The sequence below is a fragment of the Leopardus geoffroyi genome, chromosome A1 (assembly GCF_018350155.1).
Source record: "Leopardus geoffroyi isolate Oge1 chromosome A1, O.geoffroyi_Oge1_pat1.0, whole genome shotgun sequence".
NCBI classification, from domain to species: domain Eukaryota; kingdom Metazoa; phylum Chordata; class Mammalia; order Carnivora; family Felidae; genus Leopardus; species Leopardus geoffroyi.
This window is the reverse complement of record NC_059326.1, coordinates 102,758,451-102,770,468: the sequence shown is the minus strand read 5'-3', so window position 1 is coordinate 102,770,468 and position 12,018 is coordinate 102,758,451. Positions and strand designations below refer to the sequence as shown.

The following is a 12,018-nucleotide window of genomic DNA, read 5'->3' as shown; positions in this document are numbered from 1 at the left end:
CAGATGGGTCGGGGGAGACATTTTCCCCTTACAAAGCTTTTGAGCTTGGGGATGTAATGATACAATATACATTTTGTATTGTCTACCGTGGGAGAGGGGATCAGGATTTACTGAAGATCAGCCGGGAGAGCTCTTTGGAGATTATTATGGTGGTTTGGAGCAAGCGTGGTAGCTGTGGAACCAAGGAGTGAAACCAGCAGGGAATGTCTGCTCACCCCAGCAAGAAGAGGAAATCACTTTGCAAGACACGCACGCAGTTCATTTTTTTGCCCTTCAGAAACTTTTCCTAATTCAGACACAAACTTGTCAAAACACACAAGTATTCCCGGAAGAGTATTTGTAGCAGCTCCTGCAAAGCATGTTGAAAGACACCCGTTGTTCGCCACCTTTCCTTACCGAGCCTGTGATGGGTGCTCGCTTGTTTGCACCCAAGAGAAACTTACGGTGACTGAGTTAAGCAGAAAAAGAGAAAATTGAAAGCATATCATTCGTTTATAGACTCTACGGAAGAGTTGGAACCAGTTTTTTGAAGCCAACAGGGGAAAAAAAAAGTTTCCTTCATTTTGTGTATGGGGAGATAAACACGAGAATATAGTGTTTTTAAAATGTAAAACAGGGGGCGCCTGGGTGGCTCAGTCGGTTAAGCGGCCGACTTCGGCTCAGGTCATGATTTCGCGGTCCGTGAGTTCGAGCCCCGCGCTGGGCTCTGTGCTGACAGCTCAGAGCCTGGAGCCTGTTTCAGATTCTGTGTCTCCCTCTCTCTGACCCTCCCCCGTTCATGCTCTGTCTCTCTCTGTCTCAAAAATAAATAAATGTTAAAAAAAAAAATTAAAAAAATAAAATAAAAATAAATGTAAAACAGGGACCCTGAAGAGAAAAGTTACCAAATGAGTGGAAGACATAAAAATATGAAGTAGGCTTACACAGCTCTGTATCAAATGAGAATTTGCTTATACCAGGAGTCATCAGTTTTTATAGAGTAACTGTGCAGTTATGGAAAATGTAGGCTCTGTCGCTCTGGTTTAAATGGTTTCAAATGGGGGCACCTGGGCGGCTCAGTCAGTTAAGCATCCAACTCTTGGTTTCAGCTCAAGTCATGATCTCACGGTTGCTGAGTTCGAGCCCCACATCAGGCTCTGTGTTCACAGCGTGGAGCCTGCTTCGGACCCTCTGTCTACCTCTTTCTGCTTCTCTCTCTCTCTGAAAAATAAATACATATTAAAAATATTTAAAAAAAAATAAAATAAATGGTTTCAAATGGAGAACTTCTCCTTGTAGCAATGACCATAAAATCCCCAACCAGGGGAATCTACTTGGATCATTTTGGCCATTCATCTGATTCCTCTGGGAAATTTTTGTTAATTTTTTTTTTTTTTTAACACAAATTTCCAGACCACAGCGCAAAATGTTCTACATTACCACACTTGAGCTTGGAAACCTGTGCTTGCTTTACAAATTTACAGGGATTGTAATGATCAGCCAGTATGAGGACCCACGAGTTAAGCCTCAGTCTGCACCTAATTCTTTTTTTTTTTTTTCTTTTAATTCACATGCTCAAAGAGAGTATCTGAAAATAAAGTTGTGTTTGTTTATAGGGAGTTCCTCATTTTTTTTTTCAAGGTTTATTTATTTTTGGGACAGAGAGAGACAGAGCATGAACGGGGGAGGGGCAGAGAGAGAGGGAGACACAGAATCGGAAACAGGCTCCAGGCTCTGAGCCGTCAGCCCAGAGCCCTACGCGGGGCTCGAACTCACGCACCGCGAGATGGTGACCTGAGCTCAAGTCGGACGCTTAACCGACTGCGCCACCCAGGCGCCCCGGGAGTTCCTCATTTTATTGAGTCACAGAATGCTGGTGTTCAAAGATTATCTGGTCAGAAGCAAAACCGGCTGATGAGACAAAGCCAGCCCCAAAAGTGCCCAGAATCCACAAAAAGCTCAGTTCTCCCACACTTTTCTCACCCCACTGCCTGTTTTCCCATGTGGACATTGCCTGAAAAGTATGCTTAAACATTTTTTTTCATATATAATGTGGTTTCCTTACTATGCGGATGTGTAATTTTAATTATCTGGTTTCTATCTATTTTCAGAAACTTAAGCCGCATTTAACAAATAGATACAACATGAAACAGTAAAAAAAAAAAAAAAGAAGAATGAGAGAGAGAGACCAGAGAGCAAGATCAAGGAAAGAACAAGGTAAATATGCCAGGGAGAATTCATCACCTTTGCAGTGATACAGTTTAGATTGGTTTCCGAGCTCCATGACACTCAGGGCAAAAAAAACAAAACCATACTCTAAGTTCCACTGAAGGTAAGTGGCCTGATTTCTTTCTCATTATTTATTTTCCTTCTTGTATGAAGCCGTGAATTGCTTGGTCAATAATTAATGGCTGTGAGTCGTGACACTGGAGCTGACACCACATTAAACTTTCATGCCATTATGCTAAGGGGCTACAAATTTCAGAAGGAAACTTGGAAGGTGGCTAGGACTATGTAGAAAACAGAGTGAGCCGTGGATATGGGTCTGTGTGGGATTTCACACTGGGAAGGCATTTTATCAAATTTAAACACCATTGGGGCGCCTGGGTGGCTCAGTCGGTTAAGCGTCCGACTTCAGCTCAGGTCACGATCTTGCGATCTCGCGGTCCGTGAGTTCAAGCCCCGCGTCGGGCTCTGGGCTGATGGCTCAGAGCCTGGAGCCTGCTTCCGATTCTGTGTCTCCCTCTCTGTCTGCTCCTCCCCCGTTCATGCTCTGTCTCTCTCTCTCTGTCTCAAAAATAAATAAAACGTTAAAAAAAAATTTTTTTTTTAAATTTAAACACCACTTATTAAAGCTTTCCTGAAAGAAATTTGTGTGTATCCTTGTTTCGGTTTTCAGATCTAACACCCAAGCCTAACTCAACACGGTTTATCCGACTTACTATTTTTCAGGCTTCTTTTGGCTTTTTGCACACGACACGACTCAGAATTCTTTAGGTCCCTTAGCTTTGTTGGGCTTCATCTTTCCCATTTTTTAGGTGTTTTACCCCAAAACAATGGTGGGAAATAAAAAGAAAACAGTGGGGCCCTGTGCTCATAAAAAGTACTGAGCTGCCCGCTTCCCTAGTTTGTTGTGGTTGCCGCTGTTGTTGTGACTGTCCTGTCTTTTGTGTACCTTGAATGGTCCTTACTTTTTAAAATGTTTATCCAGTGTTTCACATACTTCCCATGACTCCCTGCTGATACAGCTTCAGTGTAATTAAAGTATTTATATGAACACTGCTGAATTCAACTTGCATTATTTAGGCACACAAAGGAAAATTCCTGGCATTTCCAAGTCACAATTGTTTAATCAGATGACGTCGTGTCACTGGGTTTAAGAATACCTTTACACCCAGCAAAAAAAAAAAAAAAAAAAAAGTGAAATTGCCGTTTTCTCTTCCCATCCTATGGTGTTCTTCGGTGAAATTAATTGAACTGCATTGTAATTCAATTTGGACTGAATTTTTTAAACTAAGCAGCCTAAAATAGTCACGCTGGACTCTATTTGCTTATTTAATTGACTTGGGAAAAAGGACCATATCTGGACAGGGAGAAAGCCGTCATCACCATTCAAAGAGACCTCACTGCAGCCCTTTCCCTCCACCCCTTTAAGTAAAGTCTTGCCCCTTGGCACATCCTCATTATGGAAATGAATGTAACATTGAATGAGTAATGTCATTCTTTTGGAATTATGACACGGAGGGGAAGAATTATAGCACACTGGGAATTTTGGTTAGGAATTGATTTATAAAAGAAATGGCCACGTTTGTTTTTATTGTGGTTAAAGCTCTAGTTTGGGAAAAGACAAAAGGGCAAGGAATTTGGGGAGTTTATGGATGAATGTGGATCTAATGAAGAGAGTCCATTGGTTCCACAGGCCAGAGTAAGATTCCCACAGTCCTGAACAAACAGTTCTCAGCCTATAATTTCTGAGCCTTTGTTTCCCCACTTTGGAATTCTGACTACAGGCATGTTACCAAGCCAACTGGGTTCACTACAAAGATCTAGCGAAGCTCTTTTTATCACAAAGATCAAGACAACAATTGTGTGCCTACAAGAAAAGAACAACTAAAACCATCCAACAAGCATTAAAAGAACAATTCTAGAGATAGTTGCCTTTGAACTCCAATAATGGGCAACATTCAGTCCCAAGATTTGAAATTCAGAGTTAAAAGAATTCATTACCAATTGCCTTTCCTTGTAATTATAAGCGCTTCTGGCAGCAAGTATTTTCAGTGGCATTGATTTTGTCAAAAGTGATATTTTGCAGTCATGTTGAATCCCATACAATGGCCGTGTTATAAATCTGCTTTACGGACTTAGTTTTGTTTATGATAGAGTTCATTTATGAAATAGAAGAAATCTAAATTTTGCCTTGGCTTTACCCCAAACCACAGAAAATGGAGTATTGTTTTACAAAAGCTTGTTCTGAAATATCACTTCCTGAATATAAAAGTGTGCTGTTTGTGCAGATACGTTCCGTTGACATGCGTGACGTCCAGCTGAGAAAATAAGAAAGGGTAACCAATCTGCCTGTTTTCCTCTTTTAGCTGTGACCTGTGAACAATTTCAGTTCCAGATGGAAAAAAATAATAATAATAATTTCCATTTTTGTGTCAATACTTCCTTTTCTGCTGGTGTGAGACTATTTTCAACTGAATCTGAGCGGGCTGCAGTAATTCCGTGTAAATATCCTATTGGGAGAATTTTGACCACTGTCATTGTCCAAACCTTAGAAATCACTTTTGAGATGCAGTCATTCCTTATCACGAAATCCACCACAAACTATTTGTTTTTATGTGCTTGTTGGGAGTGCACACTCTTTTCTTCCTGCATAAGAAAAACTAAAGTACCCACTCTCCCGCGGTTTCCTTTGGGGGATGATGGAGTGAGTTTGCATTTCACAAAAATCTAGCCATGCTTCTTCTCGGCACCAGAGCCACTTGTGTTTGTGCACTGTTAACACCTCGCTCCTAGAAAGCTTGCCAAAACACTTCTTGCCACAAGGCAAAAGATGGAAGAAAGTTGACTGATAGGAAGTGGCCTGGGGCTTTGTTGTTCACTTAGATTTTGATGATTTATTATTGATGTGTATCCACGTATAAGTTTCAGTGCTCCGCCAGAAAATTTTATGCCAGAATCCATATGGAGATCCATTTGGGGATATCTTTATTAATTTCTTAAATGGGAAACTGTGAATTTGGCGAGTAACTTCTCTTCATTTGCAAATGATCAGCTTTAATGCATTGCCTACAAGATTTCAGATTATCATGAAAAGAATATTGTGATTTTTTTTTTAGGTCCACATTTGAATGCTAGTTACTTAGAAGTCACAGAAATGCATTAATTATTAGCCAACACGGGCAATTCTTAACTAAAGGTAGGTTGGTAAATTACATTCTTAGAGGGAAAAGAAATCTATAAATCAAATATGATTTTTCCATTAAAGGGTAATTTACTGTTATATTCCCATGAAGACCTTGATGACAAACTTTTTAGGACAAAAAGCGGGGGGGGGGAGTAAATACCTTACTTTATTACTGATAAAGAATTTTTCTATTCTGTATGGTGTGACAAGATTCATAGAACATCCAACCCTGTATGGTTTTTTTTTTTTATTCTTTTATGTTTATTTATTTTGAGAGAAAGAGAGAGCACACATGCTCCTGTGCACGTGCAGGGAAGGGGCAGAGAGAGAGGGAGAGAGAGAGAATCCCAAATAAGCTTGGTGCTATCAGCATAGAGCCCAGTATGGGGCTCTAACTCACAAACCGTGAGATCATGACCTGAGCCGAAATCAAGAGTCAGATGCTTAACCAACCGAACCACCCAAGTCCCCCAATCCCGTATTGTGATTAAAGAGGAGAAAGAATAGGAATTGTGTGTGAAGCCAATGGTCACAGATCCCAGAAAGACTAAGGCCAGGCAAGTGGAGAAGAGGGAAGAGGAGGGAAGGAAGATTTTATATGCCAGGGCACAAGAGGGGAGACCTACTGACAAATATAATTTGTGACGTGCCTGCTTTTAGATCCACAAATAATAACATGGGATACTCTTGGCAAAGGACTTTGGCTGTAAATTGATATAAGTCAAAACCTATTGGTATTAGGCATATCAGGCTTTCAAAATGTAGAGGAGATGAGGTGAAAGGATTATACGAACAATGTGCAGCAGGGCACTTACCCTACTTTTAGATGTTAGTAAATTTATGACGATTTCTTGGTGGGCTTTTTGGTGCCAGTAATATTAAAAAGCAAGTGTTGAATTAATACATAAGTCGTTAGACGCAGAGGTATGTGCATAGTGGAGAGAAGGAAAAACTTTTCCTCATCCCCCTTAGGGTCCCTCGCTGGGTCTGAAAACTAAACTGGCAAAGACAGATTAACAGGAGAAAAGCAGATACGTTTAGTTTAACATAAGATTCACGTGGCATAGGAACCTTTGGAATGAGGACCCGAAGAAACAGCTAAGCCTATGTGTTTTTATACTAAGTTTGATGAAGAGTGGAAAGTCTTGGAAAAATGAGACAGGACGAAAGGGTCTGAACTAAGAGTAGTAAACTGGGGCACACTTATCAAGGCTTGTTCTTTTATAATTTTTTTTTTGTTTCTGAGAGAGAGAGAGAGAGAGAGAGAGCATGCATGCACCTGCAAGTGGGAGAGGGGCAGAGAGAGAGAGAGAGAGAGAGAGAGAGAAAACCTTCAACAGGTTCCATGCCCAGCATGAGCCTGTAGCAGGACTCCGTCTCGCAACTGTGAGATCATGACCTGAGCCAAAGTCGGATGTCCAACGGACTGAACCACCCAGGCACCCTCACATTAAGGTCTGTGACCTGCTTCGGGGAAAAAGGGGGAGGTCAGAGTCCTCCCTGTACTTTCTATTTCTCAAATACCTCCAGTTTAAATACAGTCAACATGCAGTCTGTCATATTTCAGGGTAGAGCATTCTGAGCCCCAACACTGTGTTTGTATCCCACAAAAACATATACAGGTGTACCTAAAGCTTCTAATTTATCTCTAAAGAGTTAAAAAAGAAAACTATACATACAATCAAAACACATGGTGAGCTGTGGTCTTTTTTGCACCACTATCGAATTTATATATGGTTGCAATATCCATGCATCTTTGATTTGCCTATGCAATCCTGAAGACATTAACATGAGACATTAACAATAAACCCTTCATGGATCAATGCTTAATTTACACATCTTTAAATAGAGTATTGGCACTCCCAGTTTGGTCTTTATTGCTCCAGAATTTATATGGAAACTCTTCCTAAGTACCTACCTAACACCCATCTACTCTCGGAGACTTTCAAAAATTAAAAGAGGAAAGGAATGGGGCTCAGTCCTTGTTTCTCTTACACAGGGACATTTCTAACACCCATAGTAAAAATTTTTTGAGAGTAAAAAAACAAAAAAAAAGAAAGCTTAATTTGGATCTCCACGTCCAATGTAAAACTGTGGTATGCTCCCTGCTGAACCATAAAGTTAACTTTGAGTTCTATTCAATTACAGATGAACTCTATCTTCCCTTTTTAGCTTTCGCTGGTGGGCAGGGAAGGACGTGACATCGTACATGGTTACGATGGCCATTGCCCTCTTGCGACAAGAACAGCCATAGGGGATCCTTCCTGGCCATCTCATTGCAGCTCCCAGAACCATGATCTGGGCACGCAACCAGGCATCCATTTTCACGTGTCCAAAAGTCCTGGCGTGAGACCAACTCACAAACTCAAGCTACTCAGAAAGCAAGTAGAAAGGAGCCGAGATGGAAGATCTAAGCACGGGTCACTGTTTTTCACGTTTTTAAAATTTTTTTTTTTTTCTTCAACGTTTTTATTTATTTTTGGGACAGAGAGAGACAGAGCATGAACGGGGGAGGGGCAGAGAGAGAGGGAGACACAGAATCGGAAACAGGCTCCAGGCTCTGAGCCATCAGCCCAGAGCCCGACGCGGGGCTCGAACTCATGGACCGCGAGATCGTGACCTGGCTGAAGTTGGATGCTTAACCGACTGCGCCACCCAGGCGCCCCATCACGTTTTTAAAATATATTGTTTCCACTCGTCACAAGACCCTGCACAGTAAATTGTCCCCATTTTACAGAATGAAAAACTGACAAGTGGAAAGATTTAAGTCACCTTCCCACCATCACATACCTCGGGAGTAGCTGAACAGGGTTTCACAACAACCTCTGTCTGACTCCCCAGTTCCCAGACCAGTTACTTTAGCCGTGCCGTTAAGATTATTAGCTTTAAGTAGATGGTTATCTTTAGAGGGAAAAAGTCCAACGGCTCTCTGGTCAGTTGCTGGAATGACAAGAATCAAAATTGTGTCTTACGTATCTCTACCTCCCTCATGGAAATGGTATCAGTGTCAGCAAAGGTGTTCAAGAAATAATGATTAAATGGATCATGCATAAATTGGAATATTTGTTTTCAGATTCTTTTAGTTAGACATGACATTAAAACAGTACTTTTCTGTGAACGTAAGATACACATTTAAAATTTTGATTATGCTAGAGCTGGGGTAACGATGTAACACAGAAATCATTAGCTGTTATATTCACTCACTGTCCCTAAATTTGTTACTGTATTAAGAGATAAACAAGGGGTGCCTGGCTGGCTCAGTCAGTAGAGCGTGTGACTCTTGATCTCTGGGTTGTGAGTTCAAGCTCCACGCTGGGTGTAGAACTTACTTTAAAAAAGAGAGAGAGAGAGAAATAAATAAATCCATGGGTCAATTACACTCTCAAAATGGTGTTGACCTTGTTCCATCTCTGAAACTCAATCTGGAAGTAAAATTTTAAGATTACAGACAACACCGGGACAAAAACAAAACAACACAAAAAATCTTATCACATGTTTGATCATTTAAAGCCCCAACATCAGCCCAAGAAATCTATACATGAGACATCGAAGTCAGCGGATGCGCTAATGAATGCCTCACATGTTTGCCAAAGTAAAACAACATCTAATAATAAGAAAAATGTGATACCTTCCTGTTTACAAAGCATTTTCCTAAGTTTGTCAAACTAAAGTAGTTGTTCTTCATAGCAGCAATCTAAACATAGGGGCACCTGGGTGGCTTAGTCTGTTAAGTGTCTGACTCTTGATCTCAGCCCAGTTCTTGATCCCAAGGTCGTGAGCCCTGCACTGGGCTCACCCCTGGGCCTGAAGGGTAATGAAAAAAAAAAAAAAAATCAAAAGATAAATGTGGTTAATGTCAAATTGTGTAAAATATTTTTATATGAAAACAAACATCTCTTATAGATTAAAAAGGGAAAATATGCTTTTGTTTTTAAAACATGATCAAGGAGACCTCAATAAAGTTGTTGTCTACTAGGTCCTTAGGGATTTTGCCCCATTTCCTCCCCTACTTACCATGAAAAAAAAAAAAAAAACTGCTATATAGCATACCTTTTGTCTTCAAAAGAACCCTGTCATGTATTTGCAATCATGGCCAGTTTACAGGGGTGTAAGGAAGCCCTGAGAGCTTAACTTGTTCAGTGTAGAGGTAAAGGGTTTTAAAGAACAAACTCATTTCCTAAAAGGACTTCCTTCCTCCTCTTGTAAAGCCAGCTATTCATAGCACTTTATCAACATCATATGTCAATTTACAAGTGCTCTAGGGGAAAACATGCAAGTGAATATGGATTGCTGTATATCCAAGTTTATAAAATACATATATATATATACTTTTTAATGTTTGCTTATTTTTGAGAGAGAGCGTGAGCGGGGGAAGGGCAGTGAAAGGGGGACAGAGGATCCAAAGTGAGCTCTGTGCTGACAGCAGTGAGCCTGATGCGGGGCTTGAACTCAGCAACTGCGAGATCATGACCCGAGCCGAATTTGGATGCTCAACCGACTGAGCCACCCGGGTGGCCCTAATACATACATATTTACATTCACTCTCAACCTACTTTCTATTAACTACCTCTCCTACTTACCAACATTATTTCTTCTTTCTATAAAATATGACGTATTTTCTGTGAAGTCTGATGAAAATCTCCAACAGTGGTTCTCAAGGAGTGATCCCTTGACCAGCCACATCAGCATCCCCTAGAAACTGGCTAGAAACCCATATTCTCAGACCCCATCCCAGATCTACTGAATCCAAAGCTCTAGGGATGGGGTTCAGCAATCTGTATTTTTTTTTTAATTTTTTTAAATATTTATGTATTTCTGAGACAGAGACAGACAGAGCATGAGTGGGGAGGGGCAGAGAGAGAGGGAGACACAGAATCAGAAGCAGGCTCCAGGCTCTGAGCTGTCAGCACAAAGCCCAACGCGGGGCTCGAACTCACAAACCATGAGATCATGACCTGAGCCGAAGTCAGTCGCTCAACCGACTGAGCCACCCAGGCACCCCAGCAATCTGTATTTTAATAAGCCCTCCAAGTGGTTCATGTGTCAACATCTGAGACTCACTTATTGGGAGTGACTCTCCTTGCTCATTGCTTCTTAATTGTCTGTATACTTTTACTAGAAGTTATGAGTATGTGCAAGAAAATCCATGCAGAATTTCCCAACTGGTGGACACGCCCCATCCCCTCATAAAAAGGCTGCTAGATGGATGTCTAATATATACGTGTTTCCTATTTCATGGATTCCTTGGCAAATTTTTTGATTCACTGACCAACTGTGGAAGCTGGCCCCAACTGTGTTATAGCTCCCTCTTAAAATAGTTGAAATATATAACAGATCGATAAATGATAGGTAGATAGATAAATTTGATATGTATGAAAAAAGTAAAGATTCAAGCGTACCTCTGCAAATCCCTTAAGAAGCACAGAGAGGGCATTTGCTTTTTGAAATGTCTCTATTTGAAGTGTGCTCTCAGAAGTGAAAAAAAAAAGGAAATAATGCTGAGATTTAAGAAAGAACAATCTGTCATTCAGAGGCCTTGGAGCACAGAGAAGCTGGGATAGCTACCACTACCTGGGGAGAAAACGTAACACCTAGACCTTGACCCTCAGACTGTTCCCTTGGCTATTAGTATCTCCAAGTAGAACTATATGAAAATTGAATAAAGAAAAACTGTGAATAGGCCACTACAGATGACGATTGTTCCATGGACACTTCCATCTGAAGGTACATCAAGAATTGTCCATACAGGGGGCGCCTGGGTGGCGCAGTCAGTTAAGCGTCCGACTTCAGCCAGGTCACGATCTCGCGATCCGTGAGTTCGAGCCCCGCGTCGGGCTCTGGGCTGATGGCTCCGAGCCTGGAGCCTGTTTCCGATTCTGTGTCTCCCTCTCTCTCTGCCCCTCCCCCGTTCATGCTCTGTCTCTCTCTGTCCCAAAAATAAATAAACGTTGAAAAAAAAAATTTATAAAAAAAAAAAAAAAAGAATTGTCCATACAGGCTTGGACCATGCCTGCCCATCACGTGGGATTCCTTTCTTCATCAGCACCTGAGACAACACTGTGACTGCCATATGTCCTTTGGGGACTTTGTTACCAGCTCCCCTCTCTTCTCTATATCTGTAAGATAAGCAGAAAAGATATAAGTAGTGTTGCTTCTGAGAGAAATCACATGCTTGCCTCTCTCTCTCTCTCTCTCTCAATTGGTGGTTCTCTGTGTCATCTGATATTTACTGGCCTTAGAGGTCAAGACCACCTGCTATGGAGGCAACTTGAGTTCTCTGACTGATGGATTGAAATCCTCTTCCAGAACAGGTGGATATACAACCTCAAAACTCAGCACGCTAACACACTGATATTTAAAAAAAAAAAAAAATTAATGTTTATTTATTTTTGAGAGAGAGAGGTGGGGGTGGGGGGAGGAGCAGAGAGAGGGAGACATAGAATCTGAGGCAGGCTCCAGGCTCTAAGCTGTTAGCGCAGACCCCAACACGGGGCTCAAACTCAGATCATGACCTCAGCCGAAGTCGGGCGCTGAACCGACTGAGCCACCCAGGAGCCCCTACCGCATCAATATTTTAAAATGTACCAAAGTTGGGGCGCCTGGGTGGCTCAGTCGGTTGGATGTCCGAC

The 12,018-nt window shown here is 41.4% G+C and overlaps 1 long non-coding RNA gene across 1 annotated transcript in view; it reads left to right on the top strand.

Annotated features, from left to right (window-relative positions):
• The window catches only part of LOC123602839, a 107,835-nt gene extending 102,407 nt beyond the window's left edge, over positions 1 to 5,428 (top strand). Inside the window, exons 4-5 of the long non-coding RNA XR_006714612.1 lie at positions 2,091 to 2,196; positions 5,322 to 5,428. This is a non-coding gene — a long non-coding RNA (uncharacterized LOC123602839). The remainder of the gene's footprint in view (positions 1 to 2,090; positions 2,197 to 5,321) is intronic.
• Positions 5,429 to 12,018: the final 6,590 nt, after the last annotated feature.